The sequence below is a fragment of the Henckelia pumila genome, chromosome 3, assembly GCF_033568475.1.
Source record: "Henckelia pumila isolate YLH828 chromosome 3, ASM3356847v2, whole genome shotgun sequence".
In the NCBI taxonomy this organism is placed as follows: Eukaryota; Viridiplantae; Streptophyta; class Magnoliopsida; order Lamiales; family Gesneriaceae; genus Henckelia; species Henckelia pumila.
Genome location: NC_133122.1, coordinates 183990089 through 184003743, shown reverse-complemented (window position 1 = coordinate 184003743; position 13655 = coordinate 183990089).

Below are 13655 nucleotides of genomic sequence, written 5' to 3'. Positions count from 1 at the left end.
TGGACTAGGGTTTGTAGCCGAAACGAGGAGATCTAGATCCTTAGCAAACATGTTAGAAATTCTATGTTTGGTTGTAGTTGTAGAACTCTTGTTCTTTTGATGGATTGTAAGCTACTAGATGAATGTAAGAAATGCTTGTAAGCATGTTTAGAACTTGATGTATATATGAATGCATGTTTTGGATTTGATATAACATGTTTGGAAGGATTTTTATAGATAAAAAAATGGAGCTACAGAACAGAGCATGAATCTGCCCAGAGCAACGCCCGAGCTGCAGAAAACAACAGCTCGAGCACAACCCCATTTTGTCCAACCCGAAGGTTGGAATATTTTGCTGCGCTCGAGCGGCAAAAAAGTTCCGCTCGAGCGCACCCCACCTTTAAAAAAAATCTTGTTTTGATTAACCTTGTTCCTTGGTTCATTAATCATGTTTATTTATTAATTGCCCTAAGTTTGAGATTAGTAACCCGAGGCCCCACAGTTTAGTTATCGTCTATTAGAGATACATATGTCCTATTGTCAGAACAGTCTTGGAATGGATCTTTCCTTGACAAGTAATCGTTCTGAGCAGATAAGTTTTGGTCTTGATTTGGGAATTAATTCAAGAGTTTAGTTGAATTGATTCAACAGGATTTAATTATCAGATGTTTGCAGACTCGAGATTTGAGTTGTGCTTCTGTAGAGAATTTTCCTTGACCAATAATTTTGGTCCAGATAAGAATGTTGCATAATAACAGAGACTCGGGGATGAGTTATGTCAGGATGCTCTTGATTGTAGGGTTTCGAGATAGTATAGTAAGTGCAACCTTAAGCCGGTGTACTCTGGAAGGATTCTTTTGTTTCAGTTTGGCATTATAGGAAGACTTACCTCAATATCGTTGTATGTACAGTCATAGCAATGGGTATAACTATCAGGAGAATATTCAGGATTTATTTGAGTCTTCTAGAATTATACTTGGTACTGGATTAGTTCCAAGGGATATGAGTTATCATCTGACTTCATAAAAAATCAAGTGAATATTCTGGACGAATAATTTTCGCACGTGATACTGGGGTAGAACCAAGAGGTTTGACCAGTATTGTCTGACTGTATCAGAGGTATAAATAGTGATCAGGGTCTTGATTACTAGATGAACAGGAAATTATAAGTAAAGAATTTACTTAGTAAGTTTCCCTGTAAGAATTGGAATTTAAAAGATGAGTTTTATCAGGACACTGGGATGACTTATACTGGGAGACGTGAACTGTGATCAAGGCTAGGCATGTTGAAGTATATTTCTAATGATATTCTAGAATCCTTTTGTACTTCAGAAGGGAATGGAAAATTTAGTCAGCCTAGAGATCATTGCAACAGTTACGTTAGAGTATAACTTAGTGTCAGTTTGATAACCTTGAAAAGATATTTGATCTTTTGGAAGATAGAACTGTGATGGGATAAGTGTTTCCTGTCTAGGAACATCTTGCATCCAAATAGTTTGAGATATACCAGATGATTGATCAAGTTAGTGATTGACGGATGTCATGAATCTGCTAAGTTACAAAATGGTTTTGACAGTAAGAGAATTCACTTGGATGGTGGAAGCTAAGCATTTAGGTGTTCATGTGTGCTTTGAAATGGTAAGTTAAATTGGTGCAAGTTTAGTGCCCAATGAATTATTGTGACTCTTTGTCTGCGGCAGTCAAAAATGGACTTAGTTGTTTCCAAGAAATATGCTAGTTCAGCTTTTGGGTTTCCTTCTGCTTAATAAGATTTGATAAGAAGTTTTACTTTTAGATTATCTGTGTTAGATACAGATGTTGTAACCCCGTGATGGGGGAGGAAAATGTTCTTGTATAAGGGACGATTGAAATTGTTCATCACTTGATGATAAAGAACTGATAGGATGGGTACAGTACTCATATATCCAGTTCTCATAAACGCTTTTGCAATATTTTTGGAATTATCAGCAATTGATCTAGCAAGTATTGGAATCTCAATGGGTAATAACATGATAGCATCGAGTGTTTAGACATTGAAAAAGGACAGTAGCTGAGACCTAAGGTTACCAGGTCTAGCAGGATTGTTGTCACTGATTTTTTGGGATGTCTATTGGATGCATTAGGCCATTGATATGTCTGATTCGATGAGATCGAGTTGGGGGTTAGCTAGATTGTTTTAATCTAAGGACTTGACAAAGAGAGATGAAACGGTTTTGTTCATCTGAGTAGCGCAAGTCAGAATTCAACAAGAAATTATTGTTATCCGTGGAAGGATAATCAGTATTCTCATTTTCAGGTGTTATCTCAAGTTGTGAGATAAATGTCAATATATATTGGTACTAGAGATTGTACTAATCGATTTGTGAATCAACATAATATTTGTATTGATATTTCCAAGAAGAGAACCTGAGGGGTTCACGAAATCGAGAATTGTGGAAAACAACGTTGTCACATGTGTTATGACAAGTGTTAGTCATTAAGTATGAGAATCCTTTCGGTATACAAGGATCTGCGTACAAGGTTCTAGTGGAAAAGAATGAAAAAAAATGTATATCAGTATGTTTCTAGATGTTTGGTGTGTCAGTAGGTCAAGGAAGAACATTGATGACCTGGAGGGTTGCTTCACAGTTTGTCCATTCTTGAGTGGAAATGGGAGTTGATCACAATGGACTTCGTGACCCATTTACCGATAAGCTCGAGGAATTGTGATGCTATTTGAGTTGTGGTGGACCGACTCACCAAGTCAGCATATTTCATTCCTTATAACCGGGACTGCAACTTTAATAGGATGGCAAGGTTGTACATCCAAGAGATTGTTCGATTTCACGGAGTGCCTGTGAGCATAGTTAGCGATCGAGACCGCAGGTTTACATCCAGGTTCTGGGGGAGTTTTCAGCGCGCTAAGAATACTGGGACTGACGGGCAATCAACAAACACGATTAGTACTCTTGAAGACATGATGTGAGCATGGTCTTTGAACTTTGGTCCAGCATGGCAAGGTTAGTTGCCACTGCTTGATTTCGCGTACGAAAGTAATGGTGTGACACCATTCGAGGCATTGTACGGACAGTGATATCATACTCCACTGTTCTGGAAAGAAGTGGGGAAAACGACAGATTGAGAGACCATAATTTATTCAACCGATAATTAATACATATTTGACTTATATGAATAAATCTGTGATTATCGCATGATATTATGATAAGGTAGTACACAACAATATTATTTCTCTTGTTTGGTTCAGTGGCAGTGGCAAGGCCCTGAAGAAGTCACTTGGGATCATGAGACCTGTACGCGTACAGACTATCCAGAGTTGTTTTGAAAAAGTGTTTTATTTCAGTAGTATCTTGTAAAATTTTCAGGGTGAATAAAAGATGTTTATTCAGTGATAATTGCATTCAATATTTAAGATTGTTCGAGGATGAAATATCTTAAGTAGGGGGAGAATGTAGTAGCCCGATCCCATTTTACAAGATTAAGTTACTTATCATGTTTAAATTTAATAAAACATGATTAAGGGATTTTAATAAGATCTAACATACCAAGGAATTGGGTCCAGAATGCCCGAAAAATTCTTATTTGACTTATTTGGCTTGGGCAATTCGGAGGATCCGAACCCAAGGGACTTTGGAGGCTCTGAAGTGGTTCGGGAGGTGGTGAGATCAAACGATCCGATCTTGGGATCAGACGGTCCGAACTCCCCCATGACAGATGTCAAAAGGATTTTTACAAGTGTATTGGACGACGAATATCGGACGGTCCGAAGAAGGATCGGACCGTCCGAACTTGGAATGTATGCAACGTGGACATCATGCAAGGATCGGACCATCCGAAGAGGGGTTCGGACGATCCGAATTCGGACTATAAATTGGGGTTCGAGAGCTCACTTTTGAATTTCCAATTTCCTCTCCTCTCCCGGTAATCACTCTATTTTTAGAGCTTCGGGACTCTTTCTTTAAGACTTGGAGTAGGAAATAGTATTTTTATAGCGGACAATTTCCGTAGTAGCAGCCAATTTTTAGAGCTTCGGGACTCTTTCTTTAATACATGCATACTCATCTGGCGAGGCATCCAGGGGTCGTAGCTAGGCTATGCCTAGGCTCTGGGGCATGCGATATCAGCGGGCTGACGATGGACGAAGGTATGGCTTTGGTTCCCTATAGGAAATAGGGAGTAGACTATAGTTTAATTAATGCTTTTAGAGCCTAGTAGGTGATTTTTGGCATGCTAGGTAATGCATGGTTATTTATGTTGTAGTGCTGCATGGTAGGCTTGGACTTAGAGGGGGAGCTTCTAAAATCTTCCTTAGTAAGGTACAGAAGTATTTATTCGAGATACCCAGATGAGTATGCATGTATTATGTATTTGCATGGATTATGTGATTGCATGTTTTTATATGTCTTTATATACAGCATGTCATGACTGTATATTTCATACATGAGCATATTGAACCTTTACCTTAGAGGTATCCTGTAGTAGTAGGGCACTCACCCTACGAGTTTGTGGATGGTTGGATACGATAGTCTTGTGTCAGGTCACCATTATGGTTGGACACTTATACTAGTATCAGGTCACGATTATCCACTGGCTATATGAGCCACCTCCTGAGGCGACGGCGCAGCATGCTATATGCCCTGGTCCCGGTCTATGAGCTTGTTTCTTGACCTGAGTGTCTTGGTAATCAGTTCATTTGCATTCATGCGCATATAATAGTGTATACTCATACTCTCGTACTGAGCATGTTAGGCTCACTTTCGGTTATTTTCTATTGGCTGAATGTCCTATTCCATGGGGCAGTTGCAGGTAGTTCTCCCAGGGACAGGGAGGTTAGGTGGTGACCAAGGCTGGATAGCAGGGTTGACCACTAGGTTTTGCTTACCTGGTATTTGACTTGCTTTAATTCCGCAGTTACTCTGATTAAGATTATTTTATTGATTAATTGAATGCTTGAGTTGTAGTGACTCTGCATGGAATCACCTACTAATTGGCAACTAATAGCATGCATTAAACTTAATACAGCAAAAATGCTTAACAGAGTAAAACGTGCGGAAACATAATCCATAATTTACATATCAGCTTAGTAAAACAAGTCCAGGCTTAATACTGTAGTGATACAACCATATCCAAGAACTTAATATAAACTGTCTAAAACATTTATACAGCTAAACAAATCATGTTGTATAAAATCCCCAGAAAAGCTTCGGCTCCCTAGTCCTTCCTCGAACTACCGGCTCCGTCCATCCTGCAACCTTCCCCGTGGAATAGGGTATCCAAGATAACAACTAGGACGTGATCGCTAACGCCCAATACATAAACATGAGTAAACATATGTATATTTTGCATGTAATATGATGACTGGTAAAGGGTCATCTGAAAATTCATGCTCAGTACCGGCGCCACATGAGTGCTGCCACCGCACGGATCAACTTCTGGGTGCAACCACACTCGTCTAGTACACCAGAGTAGTCATACATACATGTCCCCGCCATCGTGGTACTCTTAGTGACAAACTATCGAGTATAGAGCTGAGCGGCTCTATAATTAGGTATAACAAGGTATAGACTCAACGTGTATGTGCACATGATATATGAATATAGAAAATGGTAAAACATACATCATGCCACATAATAATTCCAAATAAATGCAACATATAAACATGTATACTCGCTGGCAATCTCATTCAATATGTACGTACCTCTAGGCTAGTTCAAGTGTAGTAGGATCCTAGGTTCCAAGCCTATATTCAAAAGTTCATCATATCACTACACAAGTTCTATAAGCCTTAACTAAGCTAGTAAGTACTCCCAAAACTTAAATAGATTCCCGGACCATAACTTCCTCTTTCGTAAGCCCTTTGGAGTCGCTAGTCCCGGATGACTATAACCACACCTTGGTTATTCCAGAACCTCTATTATAATCGATAGGGCCCTCAAGTGTATACCTCACACTATATATAACTGAAGAAGGAAACTCAAAAATCGATATAAAATTCTGAATCAGAAATCCTCTATTTATAGGCAAATTTTCCGGATACGAACGTTGCGTCCGTTCCTGGTTCGTTGTGTCTGTTCCTTCATGTTCGACACTTGTCAAAATTCGTAGCTTAGTCATCAAGCCACCTCATGCTTGCCTATCTCTAAAGGATCGTTGCGTCCGTTCTCCAACCCAACGTTGCGTCCGATCGCCAACTGAAGCTCCGTTCGTCAAATCAACTTTAATTTTTTATTAATCATGTAATTACTTAAATCGAGATGCGGGTTACTATATTCTCCCCACCTTTAGATATTTCGTCCGCGAAATAAAATCTAAAGCAGTAATCATAATGAAACATCAAACTTATGTTTTATTACAACAACTGTAATTACATCTTTACATGATTATCAAAAGTAAAAAGCAAACAACTCAGGATATTCTGCTCGCATACGGCTCTCGATTTCCCAAGTTGCTTCTTCAACGCCTCGGTGCTGCCACTGTACCATCACAAGTGGTATAGTCTTGTTCCGAAGAACTTTCTCCTTCCTTTCTAGGATACGGAGTGGTCGTTTGACATACGACAGATCTGGCTCTAGCTGAACATCCATAGGCTAGATAATGTGAGATTCATCAGCTATGTACTGTCAAAGTAACGACACATGAAAAACATCATGTATACTGGAAAGATATGGCGGTAACGCCAAACGATATGCAACATCTCCGATATTCTCCAGTATCTGGAAAGGCCCAATGAAACGAGGTGACAACTTGCCTTTCACACCGAATCTCACCACCTTCCTGAAAGGTGATACTCGCAAAAACACATATTCACCAAGCTCGAACTGAAGTGGTCTGCGATGAATATTAGCATAATTGGCTTGCCGATCTTGAGCAGCTTTGATCTTTCTCTTAATCAAATCTACCTTATCTACAATCTGCTGCACCAACTCAGGACCCTCGATGTAGTGGCCCATATCCAGAATTAACGATAATGAGTAATTATCGTGTGATCATGTAAGATTTAGTAAAACGTGATTAAGGAGACTTCTAAATGGATTAACGGAGCCCGGAAATAGACCCAAAATGATCAGAAATGGTCCGGAGGGTCAGACAGATCGGAAGCTCCGAAGTTAGGATCGGATGCTCCGAAGGTGATCGGAAGCTCCGATCGAATTACGTCATCCATGACGTGTGGTTGATCGGAAGCTTCGATCACCCCTATCCGAAGTCAACAAGTGAGATTTTGACACGTGGCAGATAAGGATGTTCGGAAGCTCCGATGGCAGGATCGGACGTTCCGATCAAGGATCGGAAGTTCCGATCGATGCCTATAAATATAAGGTCCGAGGCATTCATTTCTTACCAATTCTGAATTCTCTCCTTCGCCCTCGTGGTCCTATTTTAGGGCTTTGGGTACTCTTATTTTAGAGTTGGAGTAGGATATTTGTTTTAGTATAGTTAGACAGTGTCTGACATAGTAGCGGAGCAGTGCTCGTGTTGTAGAGCCGTGTTCGAGGCTGTGGATTCGCAGCAGGGGAGTGCCCTAGTTGCGGGATAATCGCCATCAGTGGGCTGATGACGGACGCAGGTATAACTATGGTCTCCTTAAATTATTTAGGAGTATGCAATAGCTTAGTTAAGGCTTTTAGAGTTTATTGAATGATGCATGGGTATTTGCATTGTAGACTTGATGATAGACTTGGAACCTAGAGTGGGACTACTAGGACTGCCTTAGAAAGGTACGTAAGTACTGACTGAGATTTCCAGCGGATATGCATGCTTATATGTTGCATTTATGTGTTTGCATGTTATTATTGTTATGCGGCATGTGCATATCATCTTGTGCCTGAACATCTGTATATCTTTCGAGATGAGCCAGTTAGGGTTGCTCAGCCCTGTTAGGACGTTTGATATCGAGTACCCTTAGGTACTGATACCTCGAGGACTCCGTGGTCCGCGTCCGTGATTCGGGAATGAGTGGTCGCACACAGTGGTTAGCTACCCCGATGTGACGAGCTTATATCCCAGGCGCCAGTCTGAGCAGTTCGTATACAGTTATCCCAGATATGGATACCCTGTCATTTGCATGCATCATATTTGTATGTTTATCCGTGCTTTCGTATTGAGCTTAGAGCTCACGTCCAGCATTTTCTGTGTATATGGATACCCTATTCGACGGGGCAGGTGTAGGTGCAGGATTGAGCACCAGGAGCCTAGAGGAGCCAATGACCTTGAAGACAGCAGTATTTAGCTCTAGGTTTTTATCTAAAGTAAATTCGATTGGGTTGTATAAACCGAGTTTGTTAGCCGGTTGTATTCTGTCGGTCTGCTTGTATTTAAGTCTTCCGCAGCGATTTTATTTAATGCATGATTAATTATGCTCTTAACTCTGATTAGGTAGTGGATCCGGGTCGGGTCGCTGCATTTATGGTATCAGAGCTGCATGCAAGGGACTTAGGAAATTGATAATAAGACTTCTTGATTATCCTTGTAGGATTTATTGAGGCCTAGAGAAAGAAGATTTGGTTCTTCATTGCCAAGGTTTGCGGCATAAGTTTTTACTATAAGGAATGCAACAGTGATGAGAATACCAGTAGTAGCATATCGATAGATAGACTGACTGATGTGGATGGTTCATCATTCGATGCATTGTGATGTTGATCGAAGAACATATGGATTCCAGCCAGGGAAGACTGGAAGAGAAGATCGGGTATATCGCGTCAGATATCTCTGAGAGCTTTTTGGAACGAATGGTGTTTAGTAATACATGTGGTTCCAGTCCTTGAAGATTCTCCACTCGTAGCTGGAGAGATTGTCAGATAGACCTTTACCAGGGAACGCCTTCAGTGCCTAAGGCATGACAGGTTTCGAGCGTAAGGTCTGTAAACTCGTGCAGAACATGGTTTTGTCAGTATGCTTGTATCGATGCTTTTGGTAGGCATACGGGAAACTTCATGTTCAAAAGCATGATTTGGATACAAGAAGAACGCTGATGGTAGATCGTGAGCAGAAGAAGTCGATTGACATGCACTGACGCAGAGCATAGCTGGTTAGCTATCACGTGCCATTTCTCCGGAGTTCTTCGGTGGAGGACATGTAGAGAGACTTGGACGGGAGTATGCTTGTAACAATGCGTGTGTCGATTGAAAGCTTCATTCTCAAGGAGCGAAGACAAGTGCGATGATTTTAAATACTGTATTGTTGTAATTGTAAATAGGATTTCAGTTGTAATGAATCATCAGAATTTGGTTGTAACATTTCAAGTTATTGGATGTACATGTTGTTGTATTTTTGGGATACTGTAATGATATTACATGGGATTGTAATAAAGAAATTATACAAACTTGAAGTAATGATACATGTGTTACTTATTCAGCAATTCGTGATTGATTGCAAGTAATTTTATAAAGTTTGGCTTGGAATTAGTTGACTAATCAACTAGGATAGCTCATGGATTTTGATTAAGCCAGCGGTAACGGATTGACATGGGGTTAGTCTAGGTGTTTTCCTAGGATTGACCTAATTAGTCGTTCGACTGGGTTAGTGCCAGTGATGAGGTGATTCATCTGGGGGCATGGGAATTTTGATCTTGTTTGAAATTTTGAGTTTCGTTCTAGGTTGTTTCCATAGAACAGTAGCCTGATTGACCTTCATAGGTTGGAAATTTGTAATGATGGGATTTCATCAGGAACCAGTTGAGTACATATCGAGAGTTGTGGAATATGATCATGACTAGACATGAGGAGCGCGACCCTATGCCAGTATTACTCTGGGAGTCTTTTGTACTTCGAAGAATACCTGGAAGCCTTCGTGCTTTAGGATTGGTGGTGGGAAGGCTACCTAGTCTAGAGTTTTGGTAACAGTCACGATGGGGTATGACATTGGATTAGATGTCTGGTTAGGTATCAGCGGTTTAGATATCGACTGATTGTCGTCAGAGATATTAGTTTATAGTTTTGTCATAAGGACCAGTCTTGGAGGGATTTCCTTGACAAGTGCGTACTCTGAGCAGATAGTTCTAGCCTATTGGATACTGCTAGACTAGTGGATATAGTCGGTGTTTGGATACTCTTGTGATAAGGGTTATCCAGGAGATGGGTTTGTGAACTTCCTGGAACATTGACTCGGGGATGAGTATTTTTCAGCAATGATGGTTTCCTTCAGTGATAGATTATATCCGATGCTAAGGATTGTACATGACTATTTGAGGCCTGAGGATAGCGTGATTTATGCCAGTGTACACTTGGTGGTGATTTCAGGTGGGACACCATGACAAGTTACCTCAGTCTCAATTTTTTGCAGTCTTAGCAAGAAATATAGTTATCAGGAGCATGTTCAACGATAGTTGGAATCTTTCGGACTTGTATTGCGGCTTGGGTTGAACAAGTCCTTATGATCATCTTTAATGAATATAGACAGTGGATAGTATGTCTAGACTTTTGCAGGTTTAGCACTAGTGATTACTTGTAACTGTTGTCTGACTCTGTCAAAGATGAGTGATTGAATCAACTGTGATTCTTTTGATTCCAAGTATTTGGGATCTGCGGACGTGTGGCAGTGAGATCATCAATATTGATCGGCCATGAGAGTTTCATTGATCTGTGATTGTCTGATTAGGGTTGATATCGTCAGGCAGAGCGAGAGCTACAGTAGATCAACTTGATCGATCAGATTATTCCAATCGGTACTGATTGGGATGTAGTGAATCAAGAAGTACTGGGAATAGTACTATAAGTATGGTATGCTTGGATATAACGATTCAAGTGCATTTAGGGAATTCTTTAGTTGCTAAAGAATCTCCAGGGATGCGAGAATCGAGGTTTTTGGATTCTGCAGATCATGAGAATAATCATAGGTTGGCTCTTGTGATCATTTTCTAGTTAATAGCATTACTGAGATTACCATTGACGGATTTTGATCTGAACATTGCTTGGTTTTAGCAATGATTTATCCAGTTTGCGTAAATAAGATTCAGTAATTGTCCCAGGATTGTCAGTGGACAAATTTTGGGGACCGTTAGTCAGAATGTTTAGCTTGAGGGCTTCCAGTAGATTTATCAAGATTTGTTGTTGAGAGGCGATTCGACAAATGCTCATGGATTTCAATGAACAATAGCAGGTTAGCATTAGTCGTTTCATGGGATGAGACAGTAGCTGAGACTTGTGTTTCTGAGTCTGGCAGAATTGTTGTCACTGATATCCCAGTGCGTTTTGATATGATGTGTCATTGAAAGGATTAGATAACGTAATTGCCACTAGTATTGATAGATTCTGTGCGGGATCAAGGTGAATCAGTTTGGTTATCCCCGCTAGTGAGCCAAGGGTTTGGTTATCTGGAACAGGATAACCGGAATCGTTTTCGTCGATACTATCTCTAGTTCCGAGATAGAAGTAAGCATTCGATATAGGCTACTAATGCTGAGGGTGGTGTTGGTCCATCTGAGGGTTTCAGCAGGATGGTAGTGAATTTCGAGGTGATGACCTCGAAGGATGCATTTAGACAAGAAATTGTGTATAAAGATTTTGTCATCTGTTTACTTAGTTGGTGTTCTTTGGGAAACATTCATCGGGCAGAGTGAGTACTGAAAGTACGTACTATGATGCCAGAAATTGTCAGGATTTTGTTGTTATCCATGGAAGGATGACTAATGCGATCGAGTAGATGTTATCTATGATAGCGGGATTCGGATCAAGGTTGATCGCAATCAGTCTGAGGATTTCAGATGGTTAGAGTGGTGACAATGATGCGATTGCTTTGCGAACTGATGGCCGGTAGTTGCCATTTCTATTCGCATAAGGTACTGTTTTGGGAAGAAATATTTTATCCTTAGTGATAAAGAGTAACTCACATGAGTTCTTGGAAGAAGGATATCTAGGATTTGACCGAAAGTCAAATCTAGATCAATTTGTTTAGAACTTTGCGATAACGTCAAGGGATGCGATGTTACCGTTAGACCAGTGAAATACAATGTGTTGTATCTGGTTTTATCGTGGGCAGCGATGGAGTTCGTGCATGTCTAGAGAATAGCTGATGACTAGTTACGATCTTAGCAGGAGTGTCATCGCTAAGATTTGTAGGCAGTGTGGTTGATACAGTCGGCAATTTGGACCGAAGGTTCCGTGTTGTTGCGGTTATCGATGGATAACTGACGATAGTCAGTAATGTTACTCGATTCTCGCAGGATTGCTGATAAGAAGGCAGTGATTTCCAGAGTGATCGTTAAAAGCGTGCGAGTTTGAAATCAGTGCGAATTATAAATCGAGTTTATGTTCTGATGTGGTTCAGTGAATGAACAGACCCTGTAAGTTTAGCGAGGTTTGGTATTGTCGAAGGTTATTTGACCAGATGTTTTGAACCGGAACTACTAATGAATTGGACGAATGTTTTATACTATAGTCCCGAGGTTTACCTTAGATTTCGAGGACGAAATCCTTTTAAGGTGGTAGGAATGTAGTGGCCCATATCCAGAATTAATGATAATGAGTAATTATCGTGTGATCATGTTAGATTTAGTAAAACGTGATTAAGGAGACTTCTAAATGGATTAACGGAGCCCGGAAATAGACCCAAAATGATTAGAAATGGTCCGAAGGGTCAGACAGATCGGAAGCTCCGAAGTTAGGATCGGATGCTCCGAAGGTGATCGGAAGCTCCGATGAATGATCGGAAGCTCCGATCAAATTATGTCATCCATGACGTGTGGTTGATCGGAAGCTCCGAACAGGATCGGAAGCTCCGATCACCCCTATCCGAAGTCAACCAGTGAGATTTTGACACGTGGAAGATGAGGATGTTCGGAAGCTCCGATGGCAGAATCGGACGTTCCGATCAAGGATCGGAAGTTCCAATCGAGGATCGGAGGTTCCGATCGATGCCTATAAATATAAGGTCCGAGGCATTCATTTCTTACCAATTCCGAATTCTCTCCTTCGCCCTCGTGGTTTTATTTTAGGGATTTGGGTACTCTTATTTTAGAGTTGGAGTAGGATATTTGTTTTAGTATAGTTAGACAATGTCTGACATAGTAGCGGAGTAGTGCTCGTGTTGTAGAGCCATGTTCGAGGCTGTGGATTCGCAGCAGAGGAGTGCCCTAGTTGCGGGATAATCGCCATCAGTGGGCTGACGACGGACGCAGGTATAGCTATGGTCTCCTTAAATTATTTAGGAGTATGTAATAGCTTAGTTAAGACTTTTAGAGTTTATTGAAAAATGCATGGGTATTTGCATTGTAGACTTGATGATAGGCTTGGAACCTAGAGTGGGACTACTAGGACTGCCTTAGAAAGGTACGTAAGTACTGACTGAGATTGCCAGCGGATATGCATGCTTATATGTTGCATTTATGTGTTTGCATGTTATTATTGTTATGCGGCATGTGCATATCATCTTGTGCCTGAACATCTGTATATCTTTCGAGATGAGCCAGTTAGGGTTGCTCAGCCCTGTTAGGACGTTTGATATCGAGTACCCTTAGGTACTGATACCTCGAGGACTCCGTGGTCCGCGTTCGTGATTCGGGAATGAGTGGTCGCACACAGTGGTTAGCTACCCCGATGTGACGAGCTTATATCCCAGGCGCCAGTCTGAGCAGTTCGTATACAATTATCCCAGATATGGATACCCTGTCATTTGCATGCATCATATTTGTATGTTTATCCGTGCTTTCCTATTGATCTTAGAGCTCACATCCAGCATTTTCTGTG